This window comes from Schistocerca gregaria, chromosome 3 (assembly GCF_023897955.1).
Source record: "Schistocerca gregaria isolate iqSchGreg1 chromosome 3, iqSchGreg1.2, whole genome shotgun sequence".
Taxonomy (NCBI): domain Eukaryota; kingdom Metazoa; phylum Arthropoda; class Insecta; order Orthoptera; family Acrididae; genus Schistocerca; species Schistocerca gregaria.
In genome coordinates this window covers 27,575,085-27,590,085 of record NC_064922.1, presented here as the reverse complement: position 1 = coordinate 27,590,085, position 15,001 = coordinate 27,575,085, and the positions used below count along the sequence as shown (strand labels likewise).

The window sequence follows — 15,001 nt, the reverse complement described above, 5'->3', positions numbered from 1 at the left end:
CGGTGAAGGGAGCAGAGTACAAAGGCGCGGACACGTTCATATACACAAAAGTTCCAAGTAGTTTCGATGCTCTGGTATTACAAATGCAAATTCCGTCTGTTTTTAACGTCTTAAATTGAAAGAGCCGTCACAAATGGCTCCGTTTTCACTCCTTGTCGACAATCATACAGCACCTGAGTTAACAAACACATCTCGAGCCTCATTGTGCACTCCATTATTCATGCCAACTCAGTGCCTCGCTCTTTACTACTGTGTACCAATCTTGTCGTCCAACTGCAAAACACTGGGCCACAACAAGTTTCCGCGTCTCCATTGCACTGCGCATACTACGAAACGCTCCACAAACTTGGCATTCACCCACGCAGGCGACTTTTCCGACTTTCCACGACGCTCACGCAACGCTCACGCTAGTGACAGCATTATTTATAGTTCGACGTCGCGCCAAAGCGAATGAGCACATTTCGCCTACGGCTTAGGCCGCCCTCCTAGTGTGGCTGCTCGGTGTCTGCAGGCAGCGAGGGTCTACAAGCTTCCTGTGTTCGCACCTATGTCACCTGTGCTTGCTTGTCAGAGACAGACTATCGCAAAACATACAACTCACTCCATGAATTGATTGCTACGGCATCTGTTATCAGCAGTCACAACTAGCAACACCAGTAGCAGCCGACTGCACGCAAAGAATAGGAATGTGCAGTGGGATTTACGTGAATTCGGCGCAAGGCAGATCTTTCCGACATAGGCTTGAGAATCTTACGGGAACACTTGTACTGTTTCTAAATTAAGTGTCGGCATGGGAGGAGGGTGCTTCCCGTGCACTAATAACAGCACGCTTGCCAATTGTGGATGCTAATCATTCGCTTGTATCTTCCTAGACACATCTGGTGGCTGTGAATTATTCCTCTTGCATGGCAAGGTGCGCATGTAGGTGTGTTAAAAATTCTGGAGGCACTGGGTATTGATCCCAGTACCTCTCGCATACTAAGCGAGCGCTCTACCATCTGAGCTACGCCCTCCCCCCCGAAGACTAATGGTGCTACATACAGCCATATAGACGGCACAGACCCTTGCACTCCCATTATTCAGCAGACAAACACTACTCTCTATGTATCCGTTAGGGTGTCTTTCAGGTTTCGTGCATTCTGTATCGAATCGTAGTTGGCCACAATGAAAGTTGCACGTATAACGTCGAAAATAGAGTACGGACACCGCTCTGAGTAAAACGAACGTGTTGTCCACCCTCTAGACTTCAATGAGGTTAAGCCGTGATACCTAAGACAGATCTGCACTCGATGACACCTCGATAACAGCCCGTCCCCACACTTACATCTTGCTCTCCTTACGTCGGTACACATCATATCAGTCTGTGACGCTGGCTTTGCAACATCTTGCGTGCCTTTAGGTTCGCCGCGACCAACACTTACCATGCACTGACCACAAAAAATGGAGGCGCCGCGGCTTGAACCCTGCACCTTTCACATGCGAAGCGAACGCTCTACCAACTGAGCTACGCCCCATGCACGACCAAACTGTGCTATTCCCCATTCTTTGCGACTCTGATGCGCACGGACACGATGGTTGGTTGGTTTGTAGCGGTGAAGGGAGCAGAGTACAAAGGCGCGGACATGTTCATATACACAAAAGTTTCAAGTAGTTTCGATGCTCTGGTATTACAAATGCAAATTCCGTCTGTTTTTAACGTCTTAAATTGAAAGAGCCGTCACAAATATCTCCGTTTTCACTCCTTGTCGACAATCATACAGCACCTGAGGTAACAAACACATCTCGAGCCCCATTGTGCACTCCATTATTCATGCCAACTCAGTGCCTCGCTCTTTACTACTGTGTACCAATCTTGTCGTCCAACTGCAAAACACTGGGCCACAACAAGTTTCCGCGTCTCCATTGCACTGCGCATACTACGAAACGCCCCCCAAACTTGGCATTCACCCACGCAGCCGACTTTTCCGACTTTCCACGACGCTCACGCTAGTGACAGCATTATTTATAGTTCGACGTCGCGCCAAAGCGAATGAGCACATTTCGCCTACGGCTTAGGCCGCCCTCCTAGTGTGGCTGCTCGGTGTCTGCAGGTAGCGAGGGTCTGCAAGCTTCCTGTGTTCGCACCTATGTCACCTGTGCTTGCTTGTCAGAGACAGACTATCGCAAAACATACAACTCACTCCATGAATTGATTGCTACGGCATCTGTTATCAGCAGTCACAACTAGCAACACCAGTAGCAGCCGACTGCACGCAAAGAATAGGAATGTGCAGTGGGATTTACGTGAATTCGGCGCAAGGCAGATCTTTCCGACACAGGCTTGAGAATCTTACGGGAACACTTGTACTGTTTCTAAATTAAGTGTCGGCGTGGGAGGAGGGTGCTTCCCGCGCACTAATAACAGCACGCTTGCCAATTGTGGATGCTAATCATTAGCTTGTATCTTCCTAGACACATCTGGTGGCTGTGAATTATTCCACTTGCATGGCAAGGTGCGCATGTAGGTGTGTTAAAAATTCTGGAGGCACTGGGTATTGATCCCAGTACCTCTCGCATACTAAGCGAGCGCTCTACCATCTCAGCTACGACCGCACCCCCGAAGACTAATGGTACTACATACAACCATATAGACGGCACATACCCTTGCACTCCCATTATTCAGCAGACAATCACTACTCTCTATGTATCCGTTAGGGTGTCTTTCAGGTTTCGTGCATTCTGTATCGAATCGTAGTTGGCCACAATGAAAGTTGCACGTATAACGTCTAAAATAGAGTACGGACACCGCTCTGAGTAAAACGAACGTGTTGTCCACCCTCTAGACTTCAATGAGGTTAAGCCGTGATACCTAAGACAGATCTGCACTCGATGACACCTCGATAACAGCCGGTCCCCACACTTACATTTTGCTCTCCTTACGTCAGTATACATCATATCAGTCTGTGACGCTGGCTTTGCAACATCTAGCGTGCCTTTAGGTTCGCCGCGACCAACACTTACCATGCATTGACTACAAAAAATGGATACGCCGCGGCTTGAACCCTGGACCTTTCACATGCGAAGCGAACGCTCTACCAACTGAGCTACGCCCCATGCACGACCAAACTGCGCTATTCCCCATTCTTTGCGACTCTGATGCGCACGGACACGATGGTTGGTTGGTTTGTAGCGGTGAAGGGAGCAGAGTACAAAGGCGCGGACACGTTCATATACACAAAAGTTCCAAGTAGTTTCGACGCTCTGGTGTTACAAATGCAAATTCCGTCTGTTTTTAACGTCTTAAATTGAAAGAGCCGTCACAAATGGCTCCGTTTTCACTCCTTGTCGACAATCATACAGCACCTGAGGTAACAAACACATCTCGAGCCCCATTGTGCACTCCATTATTCATGCCAACTCAGTGCCTCGCTCTTTACTACTGTGTACCAATCTTGTCGTCCAACTGCAAAACACTGGGCCACAACAAGTTTCCGCGTCTCCATTGCACTGCGCATACTACGAAACGCCCCCCAAACTTGGCATTCACCCACGCAGCCGACTTTTCCGACTTTCCACGACGCTCACGCTAGTGACAGCATTATTTATAGTTCGACGTCGCGCCAAAGCGAATGAGCACATTTCGCCTACGGCTTAGGCCGCCCTCCTAGTGTGGCTGCTCGGTGTCTGCAGGCAGCGAGGGTCTGCAAGCTTCCTGTGTTCGCACCTATGTCACCTGTGCTTGCTTGTCAGAGACAGACTATCGCAAAACATACAACTCACTCCATGAATTGATTGCTACGGCATCTGTTATCAGCAGTCACAACTAGCAACACCAGTAGCAGCCGACTGCACGCAAAGAATAGGAATGTGCAGTGGGATTTACGTGAATTCGGCGCAAGGCAGATCTTTCCGACATAGGCTTGAGAATCTTACGGGAACACTTGTACTGTTTCTAAATTAAGTGTCGGCGTGGGAGGAGGGTGCTTCCCGCGCACTAATAACAGCACGCTTGCCAATTGTGGATGCTAATCATTCGCTTGTATCTTCCTAGACACATCTGGTGGCTGTGAATTATTCCTCTTGCATGGCAAGGTGCGCATGTAGGTGTGTTAAAAATTCTGGAGGCACTGGGTATTGATCCCAGTACCTCTCGCATACTAAGCGAGCGCTCTACCATCTGAGCTACGCCCGCCCCCCCCCGAAGACTAATGGTGCTACATACAGCCATATAGACGGCACAGACCCTTGCACTCCCATTATTCAGCAGACAAACACTACTCTCTATGTATCCGTTAGGGTGTCTTTCAGGTTTCGTGCATTCTGTATCGAATCGTAGTTGGCCACAATGAAAGTTGCACGTATAACGTCGAAAATAGAGTACGGACACCGCTCTGAGTAAAACGAACGTGTTGTCCACCCTCTAGACTTCAATGAGGTTAAGCCGTGATACCTAACACAGATCTGCACTCGATGACACCTCGATAACAGCCGGTCCCCACACTTACATCTTGCTCTCCTTACGTCAGTATACATCATATCAGTCTGTGACGCTGGCTTTGCGACATCTTGCGTGCCTTTAGGTCCGCCGCGACCAACACTTACCATGCGCTGACCACAAAAAATGGAGGCGCCGCGGCTTGAACCCTGGACCTTTCACATGCGAAGCGAACGCTCTACCAACTGAGCTACGCCCCATGCACGACCAAACTGCGCTATTCCCCATTCTTTGCGACTCTGATGCGCACGGACACGATGGTTGGTTGGTTTGTAGCGGTGAAGGGAGCAGAGTACAAAGGCGCGGACACGTTCATATACACAAAAGTTCCAAGTAGTTTCGATGCTCTGGTATTACAAATGCAAATTAGGTCTGTTTTTAACGTCTTAAATTGAAAGAGCCGTCACAAATTGCTCCGTTTTCACTCCTTGTCGACAATCATACAGCACCTGAGGTAACAAACCCATCTCGAGCCCCATTGTGCACTCCATTATTCATGCCAACTCAGTGCCTCGCTCTTTACTACTGTGTACCAATCTTGTCGTCCAACTGCAAAACACTGGGCCACAACAAGTTTCCGCGTCTCCATTGCACTGCGCATACTACGAAACGCTCCCCAAACTTGGCACACACCCACGCAGCCGACTTTCCACGACGCTCACGCAACGCTCACGCTAGTGACAGCATTATTTATAGTTCGACGTCGCGCGAAAGCGAATGAGCACATTTCGCCTACGGCTTAGGCCGCCCTCCTAGTGTGGCTGCTCGGTGTCTGCAGGTAGCGAGGGTCTGCAAGCTTCCTGTGTTCGCACCTATGTCACCTGTGCTTGCTTGTCAGAGACAGACTATCGCAAAACATACAACTCACTCCATGAATTGATTGCTACGGCATCTGTTATCAGCAGTCACAACTAGCAACACCAGTAGCAGCCGACTGCACGCAAAGAATAGGAATGTGCAGTGGGATTTACGTGAATTCGGCGCAAGGCAGATCTTTCCGACATAGGCTTGAGAATCTTACGGGAACACTTGTACTGTTTCTAAATTAAGTGTCGGCGTGGGAGGAGGGTGCTTCCCGCGCACTAATAACAGCACGCTTGCCAATTGTGGATGCTAATCATTCGCTTGTATCTTCCTAGACACATCTGGTGGCTGTGAATTATTCCACTTGCATGGCAAGGTGCGCATGTAGGTGTGTTAAAAATTCTGGAGGCACTGGGTATTGATCCCAGTACCTCTCGCATACTAAGCGAGCGCTGTACCATCTGAGCTACGCCAGCCCCCCCGAAGACTAATGGTACTACATACAGCCATACAGACGACACAGACCCTTGCACTCCCATTATTCAGCAGACAAACACTACTCTCTATGTATCCGTTAGGGTGTCTTTCAGGTTTCGTGCATTCTGTATCGAATCGTAGTTGGCCACAATGAAAGTTGCACGTATAACGTCGAAAATAGAGTACGGACACCGCTCTGAGTAAAACGAACGTGTTGTCCACCCTCTAGACTTCAATGAGGTTAAGCCGTGATACCTAAGACAGATCTGCACTCGATGACACCTCGATAACAGCCGGTCCCCACACTTACATCTTGCTCTCCTTACGTCAGTATACATCATATCAGTCTGTGACGCTGGCTTTGCGACATCTTGCGTGCCTTTAGGTCCGCCGCGACCAACACTTACCATGCGCTGACCACAAAAAATGGAGGCGCCGCGGCTTGAACCCTGGACCTTTCACATGCGAAGCGAACGCTCTACCAACTGAGCTACGCCCCATGCACGACCAAACTGCGCTATTCCCCATTCTTTGCGACTCTGATGCGCACGGACACGATGGTTGGTTGGTTTGTAGCGGTGAAGGGAGCAGAGTACAAAGGCGCGGACACGTTCATATACACAAAAGTTCCAAGTAGTTTCGATGCTCTGGTATTACAAATGCAAATTAGGTCTGTTTTTAACGTCTTAAATTGAAAGAGCCGTCACAAATTGCTCCGTTTTCACTCCTTGTCGACAATCATACAGCACCTGAGGTAACAAACCCATCTCGAGCCCCATTGTGCACTCCATTATTCATGCCAACTCAGTGCCTCGCTCTTTACTACTGTGTACCAATCTTGTCGTCCAACTGCAAAACACTGGGCCACAACAAGTTTCCGCGTCTCCATTGCACTGCGCATACTACGAAACGCTCCCCAAACTTGGCACACACCCACGCAGCCGACTTTTCCGACTTTCCACGACGCTCACGCAACGCGCACGCTAGTGACAGCATTATTTATAGTTCGACGTCGCGCCAAAGCGAATGAGCACATTTCGCCTACGGCTTAGGCCGCCCTCCTAGTGTGGCTGCTCGGTGTCTGCAGGTAGCGAGGGTCTGCAAGCTTCCTGTGTTCGCACCTATGTCACCTGTGCTTGCTTGTCAGAGACAGACTATCGCAAAACATACAACTCACTCCATGAATTGATTGCTACGGCATCTGTTATCAGCAGTCACAACTAGCAACACCAGTAGCAGCCGACTGCACGCAAAGAATAGGAATGTGCAGTGGGATTTACGTGAATTCGGCGCAAGGCAGATCTTTCCGACATAGGCTTGAGAATCTTACGGGAACACTTGTACTGTTTCTAAATTAAGTGTCGGCGTGGGAGGAGTGTGCTTCCCGCGCACTAATAACAGCACGCTTGCCAATTGTGGATGCTAATCATTCGCTTGTATCTTCCTAGACACATCTGCTGGCTGTGAATTATTCCACTTGCATGGCAAGGTGCGCATGTAGGTGTGTTAAAAATTCTGGAGGCACTGGGTATTGATCCCAGTACCTCTCGCATACTAAGCGAGCGCTCTACCATCTCAGCTACGACCGCACCCCCGAAGACTAATGGTACTACATACAACCATATAGACGGCACATACCCTTGCACTCCCATTATTCAGCAGACAATCACTACTCTCTATGTATCCGTTAGGGTGTCTTTCAGGTTTCGTGCATTCTGTATCGAATCGTAGTTGGCCACAATGAAAGTTGCACGTATAACGTCTAAAATAGAGTACGGACACCGCTCTGAGTAAAACGAACGTGTTGTCCACCCTCTAGACTTCAATGAGGTTAAGCCGTGATACCTAACACAGATCTGCACTCGATGACACCTCGATAACAGCCGGTCCCCACACTTACATCTTGCTCTCCTTACGTCAGTATACATCATATCAGTCTGTGACTCTGGCTTTCCAACATCTTGCGTGCATTTAGGTTCGCCGCGACCAACACTTACCATGCATTGACTACAAAAAATGCAGGCGCCGCGGCTCGAACCCTGGACCTTTCACATGCGAAGCGAACGCTCTACCAACTGAGCTACGCCCCATGCACGACCAAACTGTGCTATTCCCCATTCTTTGCGACTCTGATGCGCACGGAAACCATGGTTGGTTGGTTTGTAGCGGTGAAGGGAGCAGAGTACAAAGGCGCGGACACGTTCATATACACAAAAGTTCCAAGTAGTTTCGATGCTCTGGTATTACAAATGCAAATTCCGTCTGTTTTTAACGTCTTAAATTGAAAGAGCTGTCACAAATTGCTCCGTTTTCACTCCTTGTCGACAATCATACAGCACCTGAGGTAACAAACACATCTCGAGCCCCATTGTGCACTCCATTATTCATGCCAACTCAGTGCCTCGCTCTTTACTACTGTGTACCAATCTTGTCGTCCAACTGCAAAACACTGGGCCACAACAAGTTTCCGCGTCTCCATTGCACTGCGCATACTACGAAACGCCCCCCAAACTTGGCATTCACCCACGCAGCCGACTTTTCCGACTTTCCACGACGCTCACGCTAGTGACAGCATTATTTATAGTTCGACGTCGCGCCAAAGCGAATGAGCACATTTCGCCTACGGCTTAGGCCGCCCTCCTAGTGTGGCTGCTCGGTGTCTGCAGGCAGCGAGGGTCTGCAAGCTTCCTGTGTTCGCACCTATGTCACCTGTGCTTGCTTGTCAGAGACAGACTATCGCAAAACATACAACTCACTCCATGAATTGATTGCTACGGCATCTGTTATCAGCAGTCACAACTAGCAACACCAGTAGCAGCCGACTGCACGCAAAGAATAGGAATGTGCACTGGGATTTACGTGAATTCGGCGCAAGGCAGATCTTTCCGACATAGGCTTGAGAATCTTACGGGAACACTTGTACTGTTTCTAAATTAAGTGTCGGCGTGGGAGGAGTGTGCTTCCCGCGCACTAATAACAGCACGCTTGCCAATTGTGGATGCTAATCATTCGCTTGTATCTTCCTAGACACATCTGGTGGCTGTGAATTATTCCTCTTGCATGGCAAGGTGCGCATGTAGGTGTGTTAAAAATTCTGGAGGCACTGGGTATTGATCCCAGTACCTCTCGCATACTAAGCGAGCGCTGTACCATCTGAGCTACGCCGGCCCCCCGAAGACTAATGGTGCTTCATTCAGCCATATAGACGGCACAGACCCTTGCACTCCCATTATTCAGCAGACAAACACTACTCTCTATGTATCCGTTAGGGTGTCTTTCAGGTTTCGTGCATTCTGTATCGAATCGTAGTTGGCCACAATGAAAGTTGCACGTATAAGGTCTAAAATAGAGTACGGACACCGCTCTGAGTAAAACGAACGTGTTGTCCACCCTCTAGACTTCAATGAGGTTAAGCCGTGATACCTAAGACAGATCTGCACTCGATGACACCTCGATAACAGCCCGTCCCCACACTTACATCTTGCTCTCCTTACGTCGGTACACATCATATCAGTCTGTGACGCTGGCTTTGCAACATCTTGCGTGCCTTTAGGTTCGCCGCGACCAACACTTACCATGCACTGACCACAAAAAATGGAGGCGCCGCGGCTTGAACCCTGGACCTTTCACATGCGAAGCGAACGCTCTACCAACTGAGCTACGCCCCATGCACGACCAAACTGCGCTATTCCCCATTCTTTGCGACTCTGATGCGCACGGACACGATGGTTGGTTGGTTTGTAGCGGTGAAGGGAGCAGAGTACAAAGGCGCGGACACGTTCATATACACAAAAGTTCCAAGTAGTTTCGATGCTCTGGTATTACAAATGCAAATTAGGTCTGTTTTTAACGTCTTAAATTGAAAGAGCCGTCACAAATTGCTCCGTTTTCACTCCTTGTCGACAATCATACAGCACCTGAGGTAACAAACCCATCTCGAGCCCCATTGTGCACTCCATTATTCATGCCAACTCAGTGCCTCGCTCTTTACTACTGTGTACCAATCTTGTCGTCCAACTGCAAAACACTGGGCCACAACAAGTTTCCGCGTCTCCATTGCACTGCGCATACTACGAAACGCTCCCCAAACTTGGCACACACCCACGCAGCCGACTTTTCCGACTTTCCACGACGCTCACGCAACGCTCACGCTAGTGACAGCATTATTTATAGTTCGACGTCGCGCTAAAGCGAATGAGCACATTTCGCCTACGGCTTAGGCCGCCCTCCTAGTGTGGCTGCTCGGTGTCTGAAGGTAGCGAGGGTCTGCAAGCTTCCTGTGTTCGCACCTATGTCACCTGTGCTTGCTTGTCAGAGACAGACTATCGCAAAACATACAACTCACTCCATGAATTGATTGCTACGGCATCTGTTATCAGCAGTCACAACTAGCAACACCAGTAGCAGCCGACTGCACGCAAAGAATAGGAATGTGCAGTGGGATTTACGTGAATTCGGCGCAAGGCAGATCTTTCCGACATAGGCTTGAGAATCTTACGGGAACACTTGTACTGTTTCTAAATTAAGTGTCGGCGTGGGAGAAGGGTGCTTCCCGCGCACTAATAACAGCACGCTTGCCAATTGTGGATGCTAATCATTCGCTTGTATCTTCCTAGACACATCTGGTGGCTGTGAATTATTCCACTTGCATGGCAAGGTGCGCATGTAGGTGTGTTAAAAATTCTGGAGGCACTGGGTATTGATCCCAGTACCTCTCGCATACTAAGCGAGCGCTGTACCATCTGAGCTACGCCAGCCCCCCCGAAGACTAATGGTACTACATACAGCCATACAGACGACACAGACCCTTGCACTCCCATTATTCAGCAGACAAACACTACTCTCTATGTATCCGTTAGGGTGTCTTTCAGGTTTCGTGCATTCTGTATCGAATCGTAGTTGGCCACAATGAAAGTTGCACGTATAACGTCGAAAATAGAGTACGGACACCGCTCTGAGTAAAACGAACGTGTTGTCCACCCTCTAGACTTCAATGAGGTTAAGCCGTGATACCTAAAACAGATCTGCACTCGATGACACCTCGATAACAGCCGGTCCCCACACTTACATCTTGCTCTCCTTACGTCAGTATACATCATATCAGTCTGTGACGCTGGCTTTGCGACATCTTGCGTGCCTTTAGGTCCGCCGCGACCAACACTTACCATGCGCTGACCACAAAAAATGGAGGCGCCGCGGCTTGAACCCTGGTCCTTTCACATGCGAAGCGAACGCTCTACCAACTGAGCTACGCCCCATGCACGGGCAAACTGCGCTATTCCCCATTCTTTGCGACTCTGATGCGCACGGACACGATGGTTGGTTGGTTTGTAGCGGTGAAGGGAGCAGAGTACAAAGGCGCGGACACGTTCATATACACAAAAGTTCCAAGTAGTTTCGATGCTCTGGTATTACAAATGCAAATTAGGTCTGTTTTTAACGTCTTAAATTGAAAGAGCCGTCACAAATTGCTCCGTTTTCACTCCTTGTCGACAATCATACAGCACCTGAGGTAACAAACCCATCTCGAGCCCCATTGTGCACTCCATTATTCATGCCAACTCAGTGCCTCGCTCTTTACTACTGTGTACCAATCTTGTCGTCCAACTGCAAAACACTGGGCCACAACAAGTTTCCGCGTCTCCATTGCACTGCGCATACTACGAAACGCTCCCCAAACTTGGCACACACCCACGCAGCCGACTTTTCCGACTTTCCACGACGCTCACGCAACGCGCACGCTAGTGACAGCATTATTTATAGTTCGACGTCGCGCCAAAGCGAATGAGCACATTTCGCCTACGGCTTAGGCCGCCCTCCTAGTGTGGCTGCTCGGTGTCTGCAGGTAGCGAGGGTCTGCAAGCTTCCTGTGTTCGCACCTATGTCACCTGTGCTTGCTTGTCAGAGACAGACTATCGCAAAACATACAACTCACTCCATGAATTGATTGCTACGGCATCTGTTATCAGCAGTCACAACTAGCAACACCAGTAGCAGCCGACTGCACGCAAAGAATAGGAATGTGCAGTGGGATTTACGTGAATTCGGCGCAAGGCAGATCTTTCCGACATAGGCTTGAGAATCTTACGGGAACACTTGTACTGTTTCTAAATTAAGTGTCGGCGTGGGAGGAGGGTGCTTCCCGCGCACTAATAACAGCACGCTTGCCAATTGTGGATGCTAATCATTCGCTTGTATCTTCCTAGACACATCTGGTGGCTGTGAATTATTCCACTTGCATGGCAAGGTGCGCATGTAGGTGTGTTAAAAATTCTGGAGGCACTGGGTATTGATCCCAGTACCTCTCGCATACTAAGCGAGCGCTCTACCATCTCAGCTACGACCGCAACCCCCGAAGACTAATGGTACTACATACAACCATATAGACGGCACATACCCTTGCACTCCCATTATTCAGCAGACAATCACTACTCTCTATGTATCCGTTAGGGTGTCTTTCAGGTTTCGTGCATTCTGTATCGAATCGTAGTTGGCCACAATGAAAGTTGCACGTATAACGTCTAAAATAGAGTACGGACACCGCTCTGAGTAAAACGAACGTGTTGTCCACCCTCTAGACTTCAATGAGGTTAAGCCGTGATACCTAACACAGATCTGCACTCGATGACACCTCGATAACAGCCAGTCCCCACACTTACATCTTGCTCTCCTTACGTCAGTATACATCATATCAGTCTGTGACTCTGGCTTTCCAACATCTTGCGTGCATTTAGGTTCGCCGCGACCAACACTTACCATGCATTGACTACAAAAAATGGAGGCGCCGCGGCTTGAACCCTGGAACTTTCACATGCGAAGCGAACGCTCTACCAACTGAGCTACGCCCCATGCACGACCAAACTGTGCTATTCCCCATTCTTTGCGACTCTGATGCGCACGGAAACCATGGTTGGTTGGTTTGTAGCGGTGAAGGGAGCAGAGTACAAAGGCGCGGACACGTTCATATACACAAAAGTTCCAAGTAGTTTCGATGCTCTGGTATTACAAATGCAAATTCCGTCTGTTTTTAACGTCTTAAATTGAAAGAGCTGTCACAAATTGCTCCGTTTTCACTCCTTGTCGACAATCATTCAGCACCTGAGGTAACAAACACATCTCGAGCCCCATTGTGCACTCCATTATTCATGCCAACTCAGTGCCTCGCTCTTTACTACTGTGTACCAATCTTGTCGTCCAACTGCAAAACACTGGGCCACAACAAGTTTCCGCGTCTCCATTGCACTGCGCATACTACGAAACGCCCCCCAAACTTGGCATTCACCCACGCAGCCGACTTTTCCGACTTTCCACGACGCTCACGCTAGTGACAGCATTATTTATAGTTCGACGTCGCGCCAAAGCGAATGAGCACATTTCGCCTACGGCTTAGGCCGCCCTCCTAGTGTGGCTGCTCGGTGTCTGCAGGCAGCGAGGGTCTGCAAGCTTCCTGTGTTCGCACCTATGTCACCTGTGCTTGCTTGTCAGAGACAGACTATCGCAAAACATACAACTCACTCCATGAATTGATTGCTACGGCATCTGTTATCAGCAGTCACAACTAGCAACACCAGTAGCAGCCGACTGCACGCAAAGAATAGGAATGTGCACTGGGATTTACGTGAATTCGGCGCAAGGCAGATCTTTCCGACATAGGCTTGAGAATCTTACGGGAACACTTGTACTGTTTCTAAATTAAGTGTCGGCGTGGGAGGAGTGTGCTTCCCGCGCACTAATAACAGCACGCTTGCCAATTGTGGATGCTAATCATTCGCTTGTATCTTCCTAGACACATCTGGTGGCTGTGAATTATTCCTCTTGCATGGCAAGGTGCGCATGTAGGTGTGTTAAAAATTCTGGAGGCACTGGGTATTGATCCCAGTACCTCTCGCATACTAAGCGAGCGCTCTACCATCTGAGCTACGCCCGCCCCCCCGAAGACTAATGGTGCTACATACAGCCATATAGACGGCACAGACCCTTGCACTCCCATTATTCAGCAGACAAACACTACTCTCTATGTATCCGTTAGGGTGTCTTTCAGGTTTCGTGCATTCTGTATCGAATCGTAGTTGGCCACAATGAAAGTTGCACGTATAACGTCGAAAATAGAGTACGGACACCGCTCTGAGTAAAACGAACGTGTTGTCCACCCTCTAGACTTCAATGAGGTTAAGCCGTGATACCTAAGACAGATCTGCACTCGATGACACCTCGATAACAGCCGGTCCCCACACTTACATCTTGCTCTCCTTACGTCAGTATACATCATATCAGTCTGTGACGCTGGCTTTGCGACATCTTGCGTGCCTTTAGGTCCGCCGCGACCAACACTTACCATGCGCTGACCACAAAAAATGGAGGCGCCGCGGCTTGAACCCTGGACCTTTCACATGCGAAGCGAACGCTCTACCAACTGAGCTACGCCCCATGCACGACCAAACTGCGCTATTCCCCATTCTTTGCGACTCTGATGCGCACGGACACGATGGTTGGTTGGTTTGTAGCGGTGAAGGGAGCAGAGTACAAAGGCGCGGACACGTTCATATACACAAAAGTTCCAAGTAGTTTCGATGCTCTGGTATTACAAATGCAAATTAGGTCTGTTTTTAACGTCTTAAATTGAAAGAGCCGTCACAAATTGCTCCGTTTTCACTCCTTGTCGACAATCATACAGCACCTGAGGTAACAAACCCATCTCGAGCCCCATTGTGCACTCCATTATTCATGCCAACTCAGTGCCTCGCTCTTTACTACTGTGTACCAATCTTGTCGTCCAACTGCAAAACACTGGGCCACAACAAGTTTCCGCGTCTCCATTGCACTGCGCATACTACGAAACGCTCCCCAAACTTGGCACACACCCACGCAGCCGACTTTTCCGACTTTCCACGACGTTCACGCAACGCTCACGCTAGTGACAGCATTATTTATAGTTCGACGTCGCGCTAAAGCGAATGAGCACATTTCGCCTACGGCTTAGGCCGCCCTCCTAGTGTGGCTGCTCGGTGTCTGCAGGTAGCGAGGGTCTGCAAGCTTCCTGTGTTCGCACCTATGTCACCTGTGCTTGCTTGTCAGAGACAGACTATCGCAAAACATACAACTCACTCCATGAATTGATTGCTACGGCATCTGTTATCAGCAGTCACAACTAGCAACACCAGTAGCAGCCGACTGCACGCAAAGAATAGGAATGTGCAGTGGGATTTACGTGAATTCGGCGCAAGGCAGATCTTTCCGACATAGGCT

At 49.3% G+C, this 15,001-nt stretch overlaps 2 non-coding genes across 2 annotated transcripts; both read right to left on the bottom strand.

Annotated features, from left to right (window-relative positions):
- Nucleotides 1–940: 940 nt before the first annotated feature.
- Nucleotides 941–1,014, bottom strand: Trnat-agu (transfer RNA threonine (anticodon AGU)). Its single transcript has one exon. It is a non-coding gene; the product is annotated as a tRNA-Thr (tRNA).
- Nucleotides 1,015–7,772: 6,758 nt separating this feature from the next.
- On the bottom strand, nucleotides 7,773–7,848 carry Trnaa-cgc (transfer RNA alanine (anticodon CGC)). Its single transcript has one exon. It is a non-coding gene; the product is annotated as a tRNA-Ala (tRNA).
- Nucleotides 7,849–15,001: the final 7,153 nt, after the last annotated feature.